This window comes from Eschscholzia californica, unplaced genomic scaffold, assembly GCF_041429995.1.
Source record: "Eschscholzia californica isolate CP2 unplaced genomic scaffold, dmEscCali1.0.p SCAF_1, whole genome shotgun sequence".
Taxonomy (NCBI): Eukaryota; Viridiplantae; Streptophyta; class Magnoliopsida; order Ranunculales; family Papaveraceae; genus Eschscholzia; species Eschscholzia californica.
Window position 1 is genome coordinate 37,711,769 of NW_028238198.1, and position 19,847 is coordinate 37,731,615.

Consider the following 19,847-nt stretch of genomic DNA (forward strand, 5'->3'; position numbering starts at 1 on the left):
ACTACTATTAAAATCATTAGGACACTAGAGTGTCAATCAGGCAGGGCAGGCATGTCATTGATCGGTCGGGCTTCACTTGCATAAAAAATGGGTCGGGATTACTTCACGCCCTCGACAATGACACTCGGAAACAAATTTACCCATGTTTTTCACCTAAAGAATTGTTTCTCGCCGACTTTCCTCAGTTTAATCATTTTGCAACTTGGACAATTTTATCCTTAATGTTAACTAAAAACTGGTTGTCTTTCTACTAATGTGTCGTTTGCAACTTGGACAATTTCCTTATCGGTTGCTTTTACTATATGTAATGTACGAATACGAAGTCTAATTTAAAATTTGGGGGTTTTTTTTTGTAGGGTACCATGCAGGAAGAGAGGAGGAATAAGATTTACCATTAATGGGCATTCTTACTTCAACTTAGTTTTGGTCACAAATGTTGGAGGAGCGGGTGATGTTCACGGAATGTTCATAAAAGGTTCAAGAACTGGATGGCAAATAATGTCAAGAAATTGGGGTCAAAATTGGCAAAGCAACTCCTATCTTAATGGTCAAAGCCTATCATTCAAGGTCATTACAGGTGATGGTCGGAGTTTAGTGTCATATAATGTTGCTCCGGCTGGTTGGTCCTTTGGACAGACCTACACCGGAGGTCAATTCTACTAATAAGAAAACCCTAACAATATATATATATATATATATATATATATATAGGAAACAAACAATATAAAAATGTATGTGTGGGTTGAGAGAGGCCAGTATTTTATGTTGAATTTGAGAGGAGAGAAGGATAGTTACTGTTAATTCTGAAGTGGTTGTGTTTTTATTTAGCAGTGGTGGAATTTTACCACCCGCCCACCCAAATTTAATTATATTGTCTAGTACTACTATTAATTTGTTAGCCAAAGCTGAATAGGGTTTGCTTTGTTCTGTTAAACTGAAGTGTATATCTCCAATTTCAATTATTAATGAAAATCGAGTTATATTATAGTACTAGATATAGCCTGTGCCTCCGGCACGGCAAAACTATCAGACGCATTATGTAATAGCAACTACAAAGGTCCAGTCCACTATGTTGGTTTTCTTATGTTCCATTTGTTCATGATGGGTTGGTCATGTTTCTGATTAATTTACTATATCCTCTAACTTGGTTTGAAGATTGTATGCTATTTTCAAGTCCTAAATTCATAATTATTTCGTATAGTTCTTGATTTGTGCATCATTCCTTGTCTAGTTTCATCGATAAAAAATACTTCATAGGCGATTTATAGAGACATACACAAATATTAATAGGTATGTCTTATTTTATATATGTCTCCACACTTCATTCAATTTCTCCTGCTAAAGTGCAACATCAAAACATGTGATAGCTATTTGTTTAGCAAATCAAAATCCAAAACTGAACTATGTTGAAGGTTATATAAGTTCATTCACTTGCTTCAAGTTTCATATGAAAAAAAGGGTTTCACATTAGTTGTAACAGACTTGTAGAATTTTTTTAATATTGGTAGTATATGGGATCTTTATAAACAACTAATAGCCAGATTTTTAAGCTAAATAAAATTTTGAGTTGTTAGTTCGGAATAAATGAAGTTCAATGGATAAAATTACCGAATTAAAAATAGATAAAAAATAATACTAATTAGTATAATGAACAAATTAAAGCGGATACTAATAATAACAAATGTTAGAAAAAAGAAAGAAAGCAAAAGGACCTTAACTCTTCCCTTTGCGTTAAAAACTATGAAATTAAATATTTGTGTCGACATATCTAAATAAGATTTATGTATATAGGGAGAGGGAGAGATCTTGATAAGAAATATTACAAATCTAAACACTTCGAAGAGGAAACTCCACTACTCTCTGCAAATCTATCTCCTCTAAACTAAAATAACAAAAACTTATGAATAATTTATAAATTAATAGTTAGATGATACTAACCACAAATGAAAATTAGATAGATGATAAGAAGTAAATCTAATGTTCATTTCTCAAAAAAAAATGAGAGAAAACTAAGGAAGTTGAAAAGTTATTAGCCAAAAAACTTGGAAAAGTATGTAATATACATTATCAAGATTGAAAATCTTGAAAATCCTGCAATGTGGAGCTGCTAAAAAAATCTACAAAAAAAAATAAACATTTCATTGTTTTCTTAAAACGAATAACCCAATTTATCAAACACCTCGGTTGCAGAGAGAAGCCCATAACACGATTAAAAAGAACATATATTTCACCCACTTAATAGTTTGAATTTCTTAATAAGTACATCTCAAGAAACAAAAATACAAAAATAACAAACATAGATTGTATGTGTTACTTGTAGAATTTGAAAACAAAAATCAGTTTGGATATTGCAAACCGTATAATAGATATTATTTAGAGAAAAAGAAATTCATAATTTTCTACATAAACTATTTCTATAGACTATATTTCACATTGACATGTCAAGAAAACACTTCAAAGTACAACCTTTCCTATTATTGATTCCAAGTTACGTCAATTCCATCAACTTCACCAAATGCCTTAAATCTATACAAAAATCACCATAACTATTAAAATCCATAACAAACACAAAATCTCCGCACATAAAAACTAAAAAAAAACATAATATTAACTACATATACATCGCTTTGAAAGTGCATCGTCCACGTATCTCTTTATACAACAAATAACAATCAGAAAAGGACAAACCAATCGGTATTTGCTGGGTTATAATATGAGAGAAATAAATGTGTACCTGCAAGAGAGAATAGTGTCAGAAAAATAGGTAAATTTATATTTTTATATCGCAATATCTGAGAGACAAATAAATACCTTGAAGAGACAGATATCAGTGGAAGAAATTGAGATGATTTGTTAGCTCATTGTAATTTATAATGGTGAAGAGGAAGCAGAAGAGGGTAGTTTCAATTTAGTAATGATGGAGAATAAAAGCATAAATTAAAAGTTAGAGTGAAAAATAAGGAGTATATATGAGATGTTTCACTTCATTTTTAATGGGCTATATTTATTATAATAAATTATATTAATGATGAAGAGGAAGAAGAGGGACAGTTACAATTTAGTAAGGAGAAAAATAAAAACAGAATTAAAAATTAGAGAGAAAAAGAGGAGTAGATGTGAGAGGTTTTATTTCTATCATGTTTTATAATATGAAAATCATGGAACCTTTTGGTATTTCTGAGTGTATAGGGTATAAATCACCATTAACTCTAAACATCTAAAGGTTGGGCATCACCATCATCCATATGTTTGACCCAATTTCTCATAATCCAAAAATCATGGAACGTTTTGGTATTTCTGAGTATAAAGGGTATATTAAATCATCATTAACTCTAAAAATCATAGAACTTTTTTAAACTTTTTTGTTTTTTAGAGAGAGTAGAAGTTATATAAAAATTTTAATGACATTTATTATATATAATGACCATTTAGTAGATGACATTTAAAGGTAGTTGTATGAGTGGTTTGTGAGGGTAAGATAGGTTAGGGTTGAGATTTGAAGATAGTGAATCAGATGGTCATGATTTAGAGATATATAAAACGGATAACCGTGATAATGGGTGGGTGAACAAATTATGTTTTTGTTAGGGAGGTAAGAGATCTAACCGTCAAGATTTATTGTCAAACTGAACAAACGACCAGATTTGTCTTTTGGCTTGTCTCAGTCAGCAAAAAACTTTGCGTTTATATAATAGACTAGGTATAGCCCGTGCCTCCGGCACGGAGAAAATCAATTTAAATACATATAAGAAGATTTCCCTTCAGAGGAGAGGAATAACAATTCTACCATGTAATTTGTGATGTTTACTGATAATGAATGTATGGTTTTGATGAAAAAAAAAACAATGTAAAGGCTTTTAACTACTTATTCTCTCGTATTTGGTTATTAAGGAGTGATAGAGTTTTTTACATTGTTTGCACCACACAGTCCGCTCATGCACAGCCCCATAGGCACATGGGTGTAGGGGTGGGAATTTTGCCCATGAGCCTACACCCGTCCACGGGCACCCGAGCCCAACGAGGACCATGGACGCCCGTGCCCGTCTCAGGTATAACCCGCCCAACCCGCCAAGTTTTGGTGGACTGACATGGGTTAAAACCTCTATCCGCGCACCAACCCATGCCCGCACCCACTTAACGTCGCCCAATGATAAGCAACCAAATCACATCAACTTTTTAGGTTGATGAAACCCAATATTGCATGTTGCTAGGTCTAGTTAAGATTGTAAATAATATATTTAAGGGCAACCATACAAACCAATGCATTGTTTTGCAATAACCCAAGAGAATTCCTGGTAGGTTACTGAAGTAGTGTTTGGCTTTGAAAGAGCAAGGAGAGGGATAAGTTTATATTATATCCCATGAAAATTTTTCAATAGTTATTAATGTGAGATTAAATTTCTACAAAAAATAATGTCTAATTTTAATCCCTAAAAGTCTCTTTAGAATTAAGAATGGTGTTTGGAGACTTTATAAAAGGAGATGAAAAAGTGAATTTTTTCAAGTAATGAGCTTACCCGCTACCTGGTCCGCTACCCCACCACCCATATCCTTTTGCCCAATCCCTCAAAAAAAATCTATAAGCATCCGACTTTCCTCACAATCACTTGTTGACCTCTCTATACATGACGCATCAATAATGAATTAAGGAATGTTTATGTCATTAGAGATTTTTTTTTCTTGCCTAAAAATCAGTTGTAAAGAACTATTAGTGATTATTTCTAAATTTTGGAAAGAAAAAGATAACACTTAAAACACAGGTGTTTATAAAGAGGGATTGGGCAAAAGGCCCAAAACCAGCCCAACAATATGTAACAGGCCCACTGTAGATAAAAAATGAGGGGCAGGTCCAACAAGTCAGGCTAGGGGGTGGAATTTCCAAAACACCCTTCTTCTTTTCGAAATTTACGAAACGGTCATCGAAAAATTCCCCGGAAACTCGAAAATTTCTGGAAAATAATCTGACACGCCTCCCATCAAATTGTGTACTTTCCATAAATTTACAAAATTGTCACCAAAAAAATCCCGGGAAATGCTAAATTTTTTGAAAAATAGTCGGACGCACCTGACATCAAACCTTGTACTTTCCACGAATTTACAGAATTGCCATTACAAAATTTGCCAACTTGACATTTTCGTTCTTTTTTCCAGATTTATTTCTTATTTGTTTTTTATTTTCTCCCACACATATTTCTCTCTCCAATCTTTTTAAATTTCTCTCTCCAATCTCAACAAATTTCGTTCTTTTTTCCAGATTTATTTCTTATCTCAATCTCAACAAATTTCTTCATTTTTGGTAGTTTTTCATTGATTTGTACAAGGAATTTTCTTGTGTACCGGGAATTATTATGTGTACTGGCCATTTTTTTGGTATGTACTGCACATTTTTGTACTGGGAATTGTCTTGTGTACCGGGAATTGTTCTGTGTGCTGACCATTTGGTTATGTACTAGACATTTTTGTTCTGGGAATTTTCTTGTGTACAGGGAATTGTTCTGTGTACAAGTCATTTGGTTATGTACTAAACATTTTTTTAGTGAGAATTTTCTTGTGTACCGGGAATTGTTCTGTGTACTCGCCATTTGGTTATGTACTAGACATTTTCGTACTGGGAATTTTCTTGTGCATCGGGAATTGTTCTGTGTACTGGCCATTTGGTTCAGTACTTGACACTTTTGAACTGAGAATTTTCTCTGTACCGGGAATGGTTCGGTGCATTGGCCATTTGGTTATGTACTTTGATGTTTTTAGAGATGAAGAAGATAAAATGTAAAATAAATAAGAATGATGAAGAACAGAAAACTTTTAGAGAGAAAAAGAATAGAAAATAAGAACATAAAACTTTTAGAGGGAGAAAGAATAGAATACTTTGATGTTTTTAGAGATTGATAGAGACGAAGAAGATAAAATGTGAAACAAAATAAGAATGATGAACATCCAAAAATAAGAACATAAAACTTTTAGAGAGAGAAAGAACAGAAAATTTATGTTTTTAGAGATTTAAAGAGATAAAGAAGATAAAATGTGAAACAAAATAAGAATGATGAAGAAGATTTTTGGATGTATAAATAAGAAGAAAGAAGGAGTTGAAACAAAATAAAATGGGCGGGATCCAAAAAAATTGACTGAAATTTCGTCAAAAAATGACGTCATTTTTGAATTTTCAAAAAATTTGAATGTTTCTGTGGCATTACGTCATGTACGGGGAATTAATTGTTTCGCTGTCGTCCGTCAGATTGTTAGAAAACACGGAAATTTCCCGTGGAGGGGTAAAAGAGGGATAAATAAAATGAAAACCAGAAAACTGTGAGTTGTCCTGACAATTTGAACTGGAAACGCATTTCCGTCCGAGTTTGGACTGAACGCGCATTGAACCCCCCAAATTTAAACCAAACACTCATTTTTTCTCTTTTGAAAGGGTGTTACTTAAAGCACCCGACCTTTGTGCTAGAAGCAGCAGACAATATTAGTTTAAATAGGGTCAATGAACATTGAGCATAACACTTTATAAAAACTTAGATTTTAAGTGTTCTTTTCTATTTTTTTTTACTTCTCAAAATTTAGAAAATAATCAACAAGAGTTTTTTTTCATTCAACTTTAAGGCAATGAAATTTTTTAACGAGGTGCATAAACATTCTTTAACCCATTCTTTGATGTTTGAATGTGTCGTATATATAGGGGCCAATGTGTCTGTGAAAATCCAAGTGCTTATAGAAATTTTGAAAGATAACCCGGATGCTAATAGAGTCGTCCGCTTATAACACAAAAGTTGAATTCCTTTAGCAACACCCAAAAACGTTAGTCGAGTGAATAGGTTGAAGTAAAGAGAGATAAATGAACTATAAATATCTATTATATAAAACACAAACTTTTTTGCTGACTGGGACAAACCGAAACATAAATCCGGTCGTCCGTTGTGATTTTCATAAAATACTCGCCTTTTCCGTTGTGATTTTCAGAAAATACTCGCCTTTTGATCTATTACCCACCCTGAAATTTACAAATTTATTGACCCATGAAGAAAGTGAGTAATACCCAATCTCACCTCCCCCATTAATTATCTTTTTAATTCGGTCATTATGTCCTAAGCGTATGTTCCTCTCTCTCACTCTCTATCACCGTTACCCTCTTCATTGCTCTCCCTCTGTCTTCCTTCCCACGGTTACCCACTTCATTGCTCTCTTTCTCTTCCTTCCTACCGTTACTCTCTTCATTGCCCTCTCTATTCCTCAGTTCTCAAGGTATGTCCGATCTAATTTCCATACCAAACATTTTTGGTCAGTTGTTAATAGTGAAGGAGATCGATTTCCCTCACCCATGTCAATTTCATGGAATGCAAGGTTCGATTAACACAGTACTTTGAGTTTTGGTTTTCTATAATTTTGTTTTCAATTTCATATTCAATTTTGTTCTTCATATAATTTCTAACCTTCCATGTCAATTTCATGGAATGTACAGGTTGAAAATGCATTACATCCTGATACCCATTTAACAACTGGTATAATAGCCTATGGGATAGGGAAACGAGTATGTTGCTCTGGTCCCAGTGATGGGTGGACTTAGAGCTCGATATGCTTCAGATCATAAGCCTTGGGAAATTTACAAGGTATATGTTTATATAATTTCTTCTTCTTCTTTCCTGGTTGATAAAACCTGCACGACTCAAAATTTATGCTTCCTTTTTTGTTCTACATGTAGTTTATTCGAGGTCGTTTCTCGCATCATGAGGTTAGTAATTTCTCTTCATTACATTTCCTTCCTAATTGCTTTGGATGTACTGATTTTGGCTCCTTCATTTCACCAACACTCTTCTGTCTCATCACTAAGATAACATTACAAACTTTCTCTCGATTTCTCTCTCTATCTCTCATCTCTATTTGAAACAAATTTTGGGGGCCATAGAGCTACCAAGTTCTTCCTCATTTTTCTTGGATTTTGAATTGAACGTTTGTATTTTGAGATCATGATTGTAAGATCCTCCCACTTTTGCTTGGATTAATAAGTTCTTTTTTGACTTTATGTTTGATTAGTTATGTATGATCTTGGGTTGAATGTTAGAATCAGATTTATTATCCACTACCACTAAATGAGTTTTAGTGACTTAGGTTGTTGTTATATGCAACTATGATTCATCCTGGATATAGATTCCTCTCTGAGAACGCCCTTTTTGTCGAAATTTGCAGAAAGCACGAAATCAACTATACGAGACCGAATGTACCTACTTCGACTTAGAAGAGGCCACGCGTCTGTCTACTTGTGTCTGTAGCAAAGAGGAGAGGTTTGGTGAGGAGAAAGAGACAAAGAGGAGAGTCCTGGCGAAGATAAGGACAGATGCGTAATAGAAAAAGAGATGGAAGAAAAGATGGTGGTGGTGATAGGTGATGGTGATAATAGTGGTGAAGTTGAAGATACCCATCTTTTTTTCTTAGGATTGCATAGTAACATTGCCAAGAATTCCAACGTCTACTTCCATGTAAAATTGCATCACATGATTAAGTTTCCAAATTCTGTTAGAGAATTAATGAAAGAAACAATGTACAATGTATGGTTAAATCTTCTTATATGTATTTAAATTGATTTTCTCCGTGCCGGAGGCACGGGCTATACCTAGTCTATTATATAAAACGCAAAGTTTTTTGCTGACTGGGACAAGCCAAAAGACAAATCTGGTCGTTTGTTCAGTTTGACAATAAATCTTGACGGTTAGATCTCTTACCTCCCTAACAAAAACATAATTTGTTCACCCACCCATTATCACGGTTATCCGTTTTATATATCTCTAAATCATGACCATCTGATTCACTATCTTCAAATCTCAACCCTAACCTATCTTACCCTCACAAACCACTCATACAACTACCTTTAAATGTCATCTACTAAATGGTCATTATATATAATAAATGTCATTAAAATGTTTATATAACTTCTACTCTCTCTAAAAAACAAAAAAGTTCAAAAAAGTTCTATGATTTTTAGAGTTAATGATGATTTAATATACCCTTTATACTCAGAAATACCAAAACGTTCCATGATTTTTGGATTATGAGAAATTGGGTCAAACATATGGATAATGGTGATGCCCAGCCTTTAGATGTTTAGAGTTAATGGTGATTTAGTATACCCTATACACTCAGAAATACCAAAAGGTTCCATGATTTTCATATTATAAAACATGATAGAAATAAAACCTCTCACATCTACTCCTCTTTTTCTCTCTAATTTTTAATTCTGTTTTTATTTTTCTCATTACTAAATTGTAACTGTCCCTCTTCTTCCTCTTCATCATTAATATAATTTATTATAATAAATATAGCCCATTAAAAATGAAGTAAAACCTCTCATATATACTCCTTATTTTCACTCTAACTTTTAATTTATGCTTTTATTCTCCAACATTACTAAATTGTAACTCCCCTCTTCTGCTTCTTCTTCACCATTATAAATTACAATGAGCTAACAAATCATCTCAATTTCTTCTAGTGATATCTGTCTCTTCAAGGTATTTATTTGTCTCTCAGATATTGCGATATAAAAATATAAATTTACCTATTTTTCTGACACTATTCTCTCTTGCAGGTACACATTTATTTCTCTCATATTATAACCCAGCAAATACCGATTGGTTTGTCCTTTTCTGATTGTTATTTGTTGTATAAAGGGATACGTGGACGATGCACTTTCTAAGCGATGTATATGTAGTTAATATTATGTTTTTTTTTTAGTTTTTATGTGTGGAGATTTTGTGTTTGTTATGGATTGTAATAGTATGGTGATTTTTGTATAGATTTAAGGCATTTGGTGAAGTTGATGGAATTGACGTAGCTTGGAATCAATAATAGGAAAGGTTGTACTTTGAAGTGTTTTCTTGACATGTCAATGTGACATATAGTCTATAGAAATAGTTTATGTAGAAAATTATTAATTTCTTTTTCTCTAAATAATAACTATTATACGGTTTGCAATATCCAAACTGATTTTTGTTTTCAAATTGTACAAGTAACACATACAATCTATGTTTGTTATTTTTGTATTTTTGTTTCTTGAGATGTACTTATTAAGAAATTCAAACTATTAAGTGGGTGAAATATATGTTCTTTTTAATCGTGTTATGGGCTTCTCTCTGCAACCGAGGTGTTTGATAAATTGGGTTATTCGTTTTAAGAAAACAATGAAATGTTTATTTTTTTTTTTTGTAGATTCTTTTAGCAGCTCCACATTGCAGGATTTTCAAGATTTTCAATCTTGATAATGTATATTACATACTTTTCCAAGTTTTTCGGCTAATAACTTTTCAACTTCCTTAGTTTTCTCTCATTTTTTTTTTGAGAAATGAACGTTGGATTTTCGTATAGTCGAAAAGGGCTAAATAGTTTATGTCAAAAAGTGTGGATCAATTTCTAAACTTACTTCTTATCATCTATCTAATTTTCATTTGTGGTTAGTATCATCTAACTATTAATTTATAAATTATTCATAAGTTTTTGTTATTTTAGTTTAGAGAAGATAGATTTGCAGAGAGTAGTGGAGTTTCCTCTTCGAAGTGTTTAGATTTGTAATATTTCTTATCAAGATCTCTCCCTCTCCCTATATACATAAATCTTATTTAGATATGTCAACACAAATATTTAATTTCATAGTTTTTAACGCAAAGGGAAGAGTTAAGGTCCTTTTGCTTTCTTTCTTTTTTCTAACATTTGTTATTATTGTTATAAATATTAGATTTATAATGGATGACCACCACCAATTGTAACTCCCACCACCATAGGTTTTCCACCATTACTTTGTATTCAAGCTCCATTATTGTGTGCCTATTGGATGTGTAACTCATCTAGCTAAATGCCTATATAAAGAGGTTACTTGCTAATGAAGAAGATGGATCAAACCAATATATCATAGTAATCAATATACCAATGTACCAAAGTAGAGAAATTATCTACAAACATAAGAATACAATCTAGTTCTTCTTGTCTATAATCTCTTGGTTAATACATTCCCATTGTCTTTCTTCTTCCCTCCTTTATTTTTCACAACACGTTATCAACACGAATTGCTCTATGATTAAAGAGAAGAAGAAATTATCAACTCCTTGATCAAGATATAAGCACATGAAGGATTGGTAAGTTTGGTCAATTGTTATTGGTAAGTTAAAAGGTATTTGGACCTTTCTTTGTTGAATTTACAAACTTATTATTCTTATTTATTGCTAACAATTTATTTTATTGTTGTTGAGACATATTAAATCATATCAGGACGATATGAGAATTGCATAGATGAAAGGATTAACATTCCAATCTAATATGAATGTTAATGCAATTAATTCCATGGTAAGGTTAATGTAAGTTATATCTTCAAAAATAAATTAGTATTACTCTCATAATTAATATTTGGTGTTCTATGAATATACTAGGTATAACCCGTGCCTCCGGCACGGTGGTTATCATCTAGCATTTAACAAATATTATGTCCGAAATTGACGTTCTGATGAAATAAATCATCTCATACGAAGAAAAAACCTAGAATAAACCACAAGATTAGATGTTACATACCTACCTAACTTGTAAAGGGAGATGCTAAACAAACTTTAAAAAGAACAAATTACAAACTAATACTAGCCGATAATAAAACTAATTCTTCAACTTTCTTTAGTCACAAACACAAAAAGATAATTTCTTTAGACCAACCCAAAAATTAATATATTTATCTTGTCATACAATTTATAAGACAATCCAAATTTGACATTTGAGACTCAAATGGAACTCAAATAAAATGTATAATTAAACAAATAACCTTATGTATTTTATCCTACATGCTTAAATTCAAAAGTAATGTAATATAAGGAACTCCTAATCCATAGTTTTTTTTTTGTTGAACTCCTAATGCATAGTTACCAAACGTTCATAAGAATTTACCAAACCTGTTGATAATCTATTTACTCGGAACCAACTACTAAGTGAGAGCTTCTAATCTGTTGAAAAATGGAAAACGCCAGAATGTTGAACTACTCTCAACTTTGATTCTGTTTCAATTTTGTTCCTGCCCACGTTATTGCAATAGACTCAAAGAAAGAAACCTCGATCTTTGATCATTTTCTCTACCTTAATTGATAACAAAACGAAACATTTCAAAGAATCAATGTATCAATTAACACACAAGAATTTTCAATTAAATAGATAAGAGATCAAAAAATAATTGAAAATCTACTTTGAGAATGCATTTGATGGCGTCTACGACGGCATAATAATCCATTATCATATTAAAAAACCACTCATTTAAAAAAAACATCACTTAACTCAATCAGTGAAACAATTAAAACCCTTGAAATTTCAATTAAAGAGATCCATAGATAACAACTCCCCCCATTCTGCAAAATAGATTATGGAAGAGGGAGTTTAGATATAGTTCAAAACCCCATTGAGATTTGAACCAAATAAGTGAAATGAAATAGAAAATAATAAAATACGATTACCTCAACCTCTTTGAGCAGAAGATCCTTCTCTTTAGGTGAAAACTCTTCCCAAAATGAAAACATGATACTATTTTTCGTGAAAAAGTTAAACGATTTGTGTTTTACAAGTTTAAGTACTGTTAGTGGCGGTTTCATGACTTGGATTGAGGCGGTTTCATGGCTTGGAAGAGAGGCGGTTTGATGAAATCATTTGGAGGCAGTTTTGGAAACCAAATTGAAGTCGGTTGGTGGAGCCAAATTGGTTTCCAAAAATTTCTTCACTTTTGAATGCAATTTTGTTGAGAAATTGATTTGAGGGACAAATTAATGTTTAGTGTTACCCATAAAAGAAATTGTATTCTTATGTTTGTAGAGAAATTATCTACAAACATAAGAATACAATCTAGTTCTTCTTGTCTATAATCTCTTGGTTAATACATTCCCATTGTCTTTCTTCTTCCCTCCTTTATTTTTCACAACAATTATTAGTATTCGCTTTAATTTGTTCATTATACTAATTAGCATTATTTTTTATCTATTTTTATTCGGTAATTTTATCCATTGAACTTCATTTATTCCGAACTAACAACTCAAAATTTTATTTAGCTTAAAAATCCGACTATTAGTTGTTTATAAAGATCCCATATACTACCAATATTAAAAAAATTCTACAAGTCTGTTACAACTAATGTGAAACCCTTTTTTTCATATGAAATTTGAAGCAAGTGACTGAACTTATATAACCTTCAACATAGTTCAGTTTAGGATTTTGATGTGCTAAACAAATAGCTATGATATGTTTTGATGTTGCACTTTAGCAGGAGAAATTGAATGAAGTGTGGAGACATATATAAAATAAGACATACCTATTAATATTTGTGTATGTCTCTATAAATCGCCTATGAAGTATTTTTTATCGATGAAACTAGACAAGGAATGATGCACAAATCAAGAACTATACGAAATAATTATGAATTTAGGACTTGAAAATAGCATACAATCTTCAAACCAAGTTAGAGGATATAGTAAATTAATCAGAAACATGACCAACCCATCATGAAAAAATGGAACATAAGAATACCAACATAGTGGACTGGACCTTTGTAGTTGCTATTACATAATGCGTCTGATAGTTTCGCCGTGCCGGAGGCACAAACTATATTTAGTACTATAATATAACTCGATTTTCATTAATAATTGAAATTGGAGATATACACTTCAGTTTAACAGAACAAAGCAAACCCTATTCAGCTTTGGCTAACAAATTAATAGTAGTACTAGACAATATAATTAAATTTGGGTGGGCGGGTGGTAAAATTCCACCACTCCTAAATAAAAACACAACCACTTCAGAATTAACATTAACTATACTTCTCTCCTCTCAAATTCAATATAAAATACTGGCCTCTCTCAACCCACACATACATTTTTATATTGTTTGTTTCCTATATATATATATATTTTTAGGGTTTTCTTATTAGTAGAATTGACCTCCGGTGTAGGTCTGTCCAAAGGACCAGCCAGTCGGAGCAACATTATATGACACTAAACTCCGACCATCACCTGTAATGACCTTGAATGATAGGCTTTGACCATTAAGATAGGAGTTGCTTTGCCAATTTTGACCCCAATTTCTTGACATTATTTGCCATCCAGTTCTTGAACCTTTTATGAACACTCCGTGAAAATCACCCGCTCCTCCAACATTTGTGACCAAAACTAAGTTGAAGTAAGAATGCCCATTAATGGTAAATCTTATTCCTCCTCTCTTCCTGCATGGTACCCTACAAAAAAAAAACTCAAATTTTAAATTAGACTTCGTATTCGTAAATTACATATAGTAAAAGCAACCGATAAGGAAATTGTCCAAGTTGCAAACGACACATTAGTAGAAAGATAGCCAGTTTTTAGTTAACAATAAGGATAAAATTGTCCAAGTTGCAAAATGATTAAACTGAGGAAAGTCGGCGAGAAACAATTCTTTAGGTGAAAAACATGGGTAAATTTGTTTTCGAGTGTCATTGTCCAGGGCGTGAAGTAATCCCGGCCCATTCTTTATGCAAGTGAAGCCCGACCGATCAATGACATGCCTGCCCTGCCTGATTGACACTCTAGTGTCCTAATGATTTTAATAGTAATATAAAAGAAAAAGAAGTTTTAAAGGCGTCTGTAAGTGCTAAAAGCGCCTCCTTTACTAGTAGTATGTTATGAAAGAAAAGGTATACTAAGATCCCAACTGAAGAACTTAAACCTAATAACACACCTCGTAAAAGACCTCAAAAAATCTAAACAAACCACACTTTTAAAATTAGACTAGTATATATACCTTCGATAAGGAACAGGAATAATTCCAGATCTATATTGAGCAATTTGTTGGTAAACAGGTTGAGCTAGGTCAAAATGGTGTAGGGGAGGATCACAACATCCCCCAGGTGGGCAGAAATTAGTAGCAGTAACCACAATAGAACCAAGCAAACACCATTTCGGGTCGTCAACACATCTAATTTCATAGCAAGAACCACATGCTAAGCCATTATTGAATAATGCTGTACTCAAAGCTGCTGTATTTGTTCCATAACCTTGACTATAAAGATTTCCATATCCACAAGCACCACCTTGAAAAACAGAGACAATTTTGATATTAAGGTTTAGAATAATTCTATTGATACAAAAAGTTACATCACTCTCCCTTATTTTCAACAATATTTGAAACTACAAAAATATTGAATAAAATTGAGGTGAGAAAATAGACATTATATTCTTGGTTTCTAGATATTTCTTCTCCTATGTGGGACTATTCTCACACGTCCTTCATGGGCAAGGTTCTTTGAGCTTAACGTGTGTTTTTATTCTTTTCGTGTGACGTGGAGCATGTGACACTTTTAAACTTATTACGTGTAGGTCTAGCTCCGAGCTACGTTCATCTTACGCCAACAAGCCCTTAATAAAAAGAAATTTCTTTTTTCTTTCGTCGCACCATCAGAACCACCGCCACAATTAGTCTCTTTCTTTTTATTTTTTCCTATCTTCCCCTCTTTCTCTCTTTAAGTTCCGTCAAAGAAGACTTCGTTGGAACAGAGAAAGAGAGGAAAGAGAAGTAGAGAGAAACTTTGGTAGTGTGGTGGGAGAAGAGGAAGAAAGAATAATAGAATTTTATTGAAGGGTCGCCAACACTGACAGTCTGTCGGTGATTCCTGAAGACGTGAAAATAAGTGATGGTAGGGAACGTGGCATTCAATATTTGTCTACCCAAAATCATAGATGTCGGGGGACTTGCTAAGATGTACCAAAGTCGTGACCTCAAAAGAAATTTACAAACGTAATCTTGTTGTTTGCCTAGTTTACAGAATTTAAACTATCTTTATTTTAAATGACTGAGAAGAGTTTGTTTAGAGCATCTCCAATGCAACACTCAATCTCAGAAACTCCGAGTGCCACCTAGGATTTTTAGAGTTTTTTCTTAAAAATCCTCTCCAATGCAACACTCTATTTGGATCTCTAAGATGACGTGTCGAGGGTGGAATAGAGATATCTCAAGAGGACACTCTATTTCTAGAGTGTCCTCTTGAGGTATCTCTAATTGTCCAACTCATCCATATTTGATTTTCAACTAACAGAAATCGAGTCCTCTATATTTTCTAAACTAACTTATTATTTATTTGCAAAAATAACTATGTCACATAAGTAAATAAGATAAGTTTAGAGTTTGCATTGGAGACAAAAAAAATTTTGAAGATCTCTATTAACGCCACCTAGGAGTGAGAATTTCAAAAGGAACTTGACACATAGGATGAATAGAGATTTTTTTGAGTTTTGCATTGGAGATGCTCTAAGTTAATGAATAAATTTAGAATTTCTCTAATTTGAAAGAGATACTACTAATATTATATAATATTGTGTATAATATGGATATCCTTCCGTTTTAACAGAGATAGACTTATGAAATGTGAAACGTTATACGACCAGTTTCCCGCGTGGCTTCCTAAGGAAGAAGAAAGGTCGTGATGACCCGTTTCTCAGTTTTCTTTGCATTGACTAAACAATCAAACAAAAACATTCCAATAGTGTTGTTTTGTCTTTTTTTTCTCTATTCCTATTTTCTTCCTTTATGTTTCTTGCTTTCTATTTCAGCCCTGATCTTTATGTTCATGGACAATCTTCATTTCCCCAATTAAACACCTTCAAAGCTCCTTTGCTAACCAAAAAAAATGCTCTTCTTTTGCTTTGTAACAATGAGGGACAAATTTTGACATTTGAGGTGACTCGTGATTGTGTGCTTTTTGAAAGCTTAATTTATCAATACTTCATTAAATGTCTTTGATTTTTGTAAAATGCTCTACTCCACCTAATTTGTGATGGAATTGTTGTACCACCTCTATATTTGAACTGTCCATTAATGATTAACGGTCTGAATAAGAACAAATAAAAGGACGGTATAACGTTTTAATCATAAGTCTCGAGGGGTGGTGGGGAAATTTCAAAATAATCAAGAAAAATTACGATAAAATATTAGTTGCAAAAGTTTTATTACGCTTCCAACAACATGTATGGCAAAGATCAACATCTGATGTGCGCCTTGTTAGATGTCAAGATTTGTTCGGATTAGATCAGGATTAAATAAAATTTCGGTAAGTAAAACAAACTAACCACATATTGTAAAAGGGACAATTTACACACTACGTTTAGGTTTGATTTAGAAGTTGAATATTCTGTGAGCTCGAAGTACTTTAGTGATGGTTTTGTTGGATGTGTGAGGGGGTAGGATGGGGGGCAGTAATCTGTTATAGTACATTTCCTTGGCCAAAAACAATCCTAAAATGAGAGCCTCATATATGTTGCTCTAGTTTTTGCAATTTATTTAACCAAGAGAAAATTATTTCTTACTAAGAAATCTTAAATGCAGTTCATATTCAATTTATATCTATAAAATATACGACAATATCTTAATCTCTCTTCCAATACTGACATCCCCAGATCCTAAAACTACATATATCCTATGAACTGTTTCATACTTATCCTTACAGTTCAAATCAATATTCTTAACAACTCCCAAATCCCTCAATTGCCCATCTATGTTCATTTCAACAACTGCCTCCTAATTAATGGAAGTACAAGAAAACTTTTGTTATCTTAATAGTTTCTTCACTCTTTATGATGCTGCGGAAAAATCCGTAAAAAGAATTAGAACTCCGTCTAAAACTTATGAAACTCAGAAAAAGTCTTAGATTTTCGTCTACAGACTTATGGAACCGAAATTAATAAGATTTACTACTAAAATACCAAACTTTATTGATAAACTTGACTGAATAAAACAACTCCTAGACCCCCTTTATATAGACTTAGGGTTTCCATATTCTAAATAAACTCAAATAAAAGTTTCTAATAAATAAAATACTACTTCCCTTTTCCTAATAAAATTCTAATTAATAAAAGCTTCTAAATAAATAAAATACTAGAATCTAAAACCTAAAAAGTTTCCTAAAAATATAAAACTGCTAAAAATAATAATTCACTACGAACAAAAATATTATACTACTAAAATAACTAGATTTTAAGATATCCAAGATACTTTGAATATCTCATGAAAATCTCCCTGCATCACTTCACCTCTCATCTTTTCTACCATCTTTTGTTTATGTTAATTCTGATAGCGACCCACTTCGATTAGTTGATTCTGATTTGTACTCTGAAAGTGAATTTTCTGCTTTTTTTAGCATTGAATGTAAATATTTTTCTTGAGCTTCAATTCTCAATTGCAAATGTCTCTGTACCTGAAGAAGAATTATCGATTTTATTGAGACGATAAAGAAGATAAAATTTTAATTATCAACAACTGGGTTGAACAAAGTTCTACCTCATCTTGAAATTTCTTCTGATCCTCCGTTTGCATCTGAGGAGCGCGAGAATTCTTCAAGCTTATGATTAACAGAATTCATGATCAATATAAATAACCCATGAAAATTACTCAAACCAAGATAAAAAAAAGTTGATCACATTTCTTACTCATCAACTTGGTTTCGAGTTCCATCCATGAGGAAACACAAGAAATTTGGAGTTCTCTGTCATCAACATTTGTAGAATTAAAACCAAGATTAAGGAAGAGAAACAAGAACCTAAAAGTTCTTAATTTGAAATTATGACCTTCATAAAAAATAAAGAAAAATAATACCTTTCATTCAACTAAACTAGACCAACTACTGAAATTAAGAAATTACCCATTTTGATGTTCTAAAACTGTAATTGATTAATCAAATGGAGTTTCATAGAATGAAAGATGAAGATATGATTCTGTCAACTAATTCAAAACCAAGACTAATTCAACTTCATTTGAATTTCTGACTTAAAAGTTTCAAACATTTTTTTTTCTTTCACACAATATCAAAAAATAGTACTGGGTAATGTTGAAGAAAATGTGTAATTGAATAAGGGTCCGTTTGATACGTGTGAAAATAGGGTTGGAATGTTTGATTGACCTTAAAAAGTGTGAAAATCGTTTTCTCGTAAGAAAAAAAGGTATAAAAATAGCACCATATATTTTCCCACCCATGAAAACGCAATTCTCGCGCTCTCCCTAAGATATCGCGCTCTCTCTCCTCTTTCTAAGTCCCGTCTCCCTTCCCCTTCTCTCTCTAAACACTATTGAAATCTTCATCATTCTCAATAAAAAGATCAGTGAATCCTCTCTCTCTTCCTCAATCAATTTAAACTTTCTTCTCCCTTTGATCTATCTCTCTCAATCTCTCAATCTCTTAAACTATCTCTCTCAATCTCTTAAACTATCTCTCTCTAGCATCTCTATTCTCTTTTTCAATTTCAGAAACCCTAGTCACCATCACCATATCAACAACCATCTACCAATTGACAGAGATCGAAGACAGAGATTATGGTGGTAATTTATTTCTTCTTTAACAATCTCATACCACACAGATATCGAAGGCAAATATTAGGGTTTCTGGAAATTTATTTCTGCTTAGCAATACAATAGAAATGAAAATAGACAAAGAACTTGAGACAAGTTACAAACCGATTTTTGTTCTTGTTCTTCAATAGTGGGTGCAAATGATATCTTCTTCTTATGAAATTAGGGCTTCTTATAATGAGAGAGATATGAAATTTCTGAAATTAGTGTTTCTAAAATATAGAAATTATGGTCTCTAAGTTAGGAAATTTCAGAAATTAGTGTAGAGATAGGATTTTTGACATTGTGAAATAGATGAAATTGGGGTTTAAAATTGGGAAATTTATTTCTAAATCTTGGACGTTTATGAATTAGGAAGTTTATTTCTAAAGATAATTGAAGTTTATTTCTAAAGATAATTGAGGAATTTGATTCTTGAAATTGGGAAGTTTATGAATTGAGAAATTATTCTCTATTTATTTCTAAAGATAATTGAAGTTTAT

At 32.4% G+C, this 19,847-nt stretch overlaps 1 long non-coding RNA gene and 2 pseudogenes across 3 annotated transcripts in view; 1 reads left to right on the forward strand and 2 right to left on the reverse strand.

Moving 5' to 3' along the window:
* Positions 1–19,847, forward strand: part of LOC147566585 (expansin-A10-like) — a 37,662-nt pseudogene that overhangs the window by 886 nt on the left and 16,929 nt on the right. The gene's annotated exons all lie outside the window — the stretch shown is intronic.
* LOC147566586 (expansin-A10 pseudogene) lies at positions 13,924–17,526 on the reverse strand (annotated as a pseudogene). The gene is made up of 3 exons (XR_015230275.1): positions 17,409–17,526; positions 14,773–15,061; positions 13,924–14,230 (listed from the first exon to the last, which is right to left on the reverse strand). The product of XR_015230275.1 is annotated as an expansin-A10 pseudogene (transcript).
* LOC147566587 (uncharacterized) lies at positions 17,790–18,792 on the reverse strand. The gene is made up of 4 exons (XR_015237456.1): positions 18,662–18,792; positions 18,450–18,505; positions 18,301–18,361; positions 17,790–18,217 (listed from the first exon to the last, which is right to left on the reverse strand). It is a non-coding gene; the product is annotated as an uncharacterized LOC147566587 (long non-coding RNA).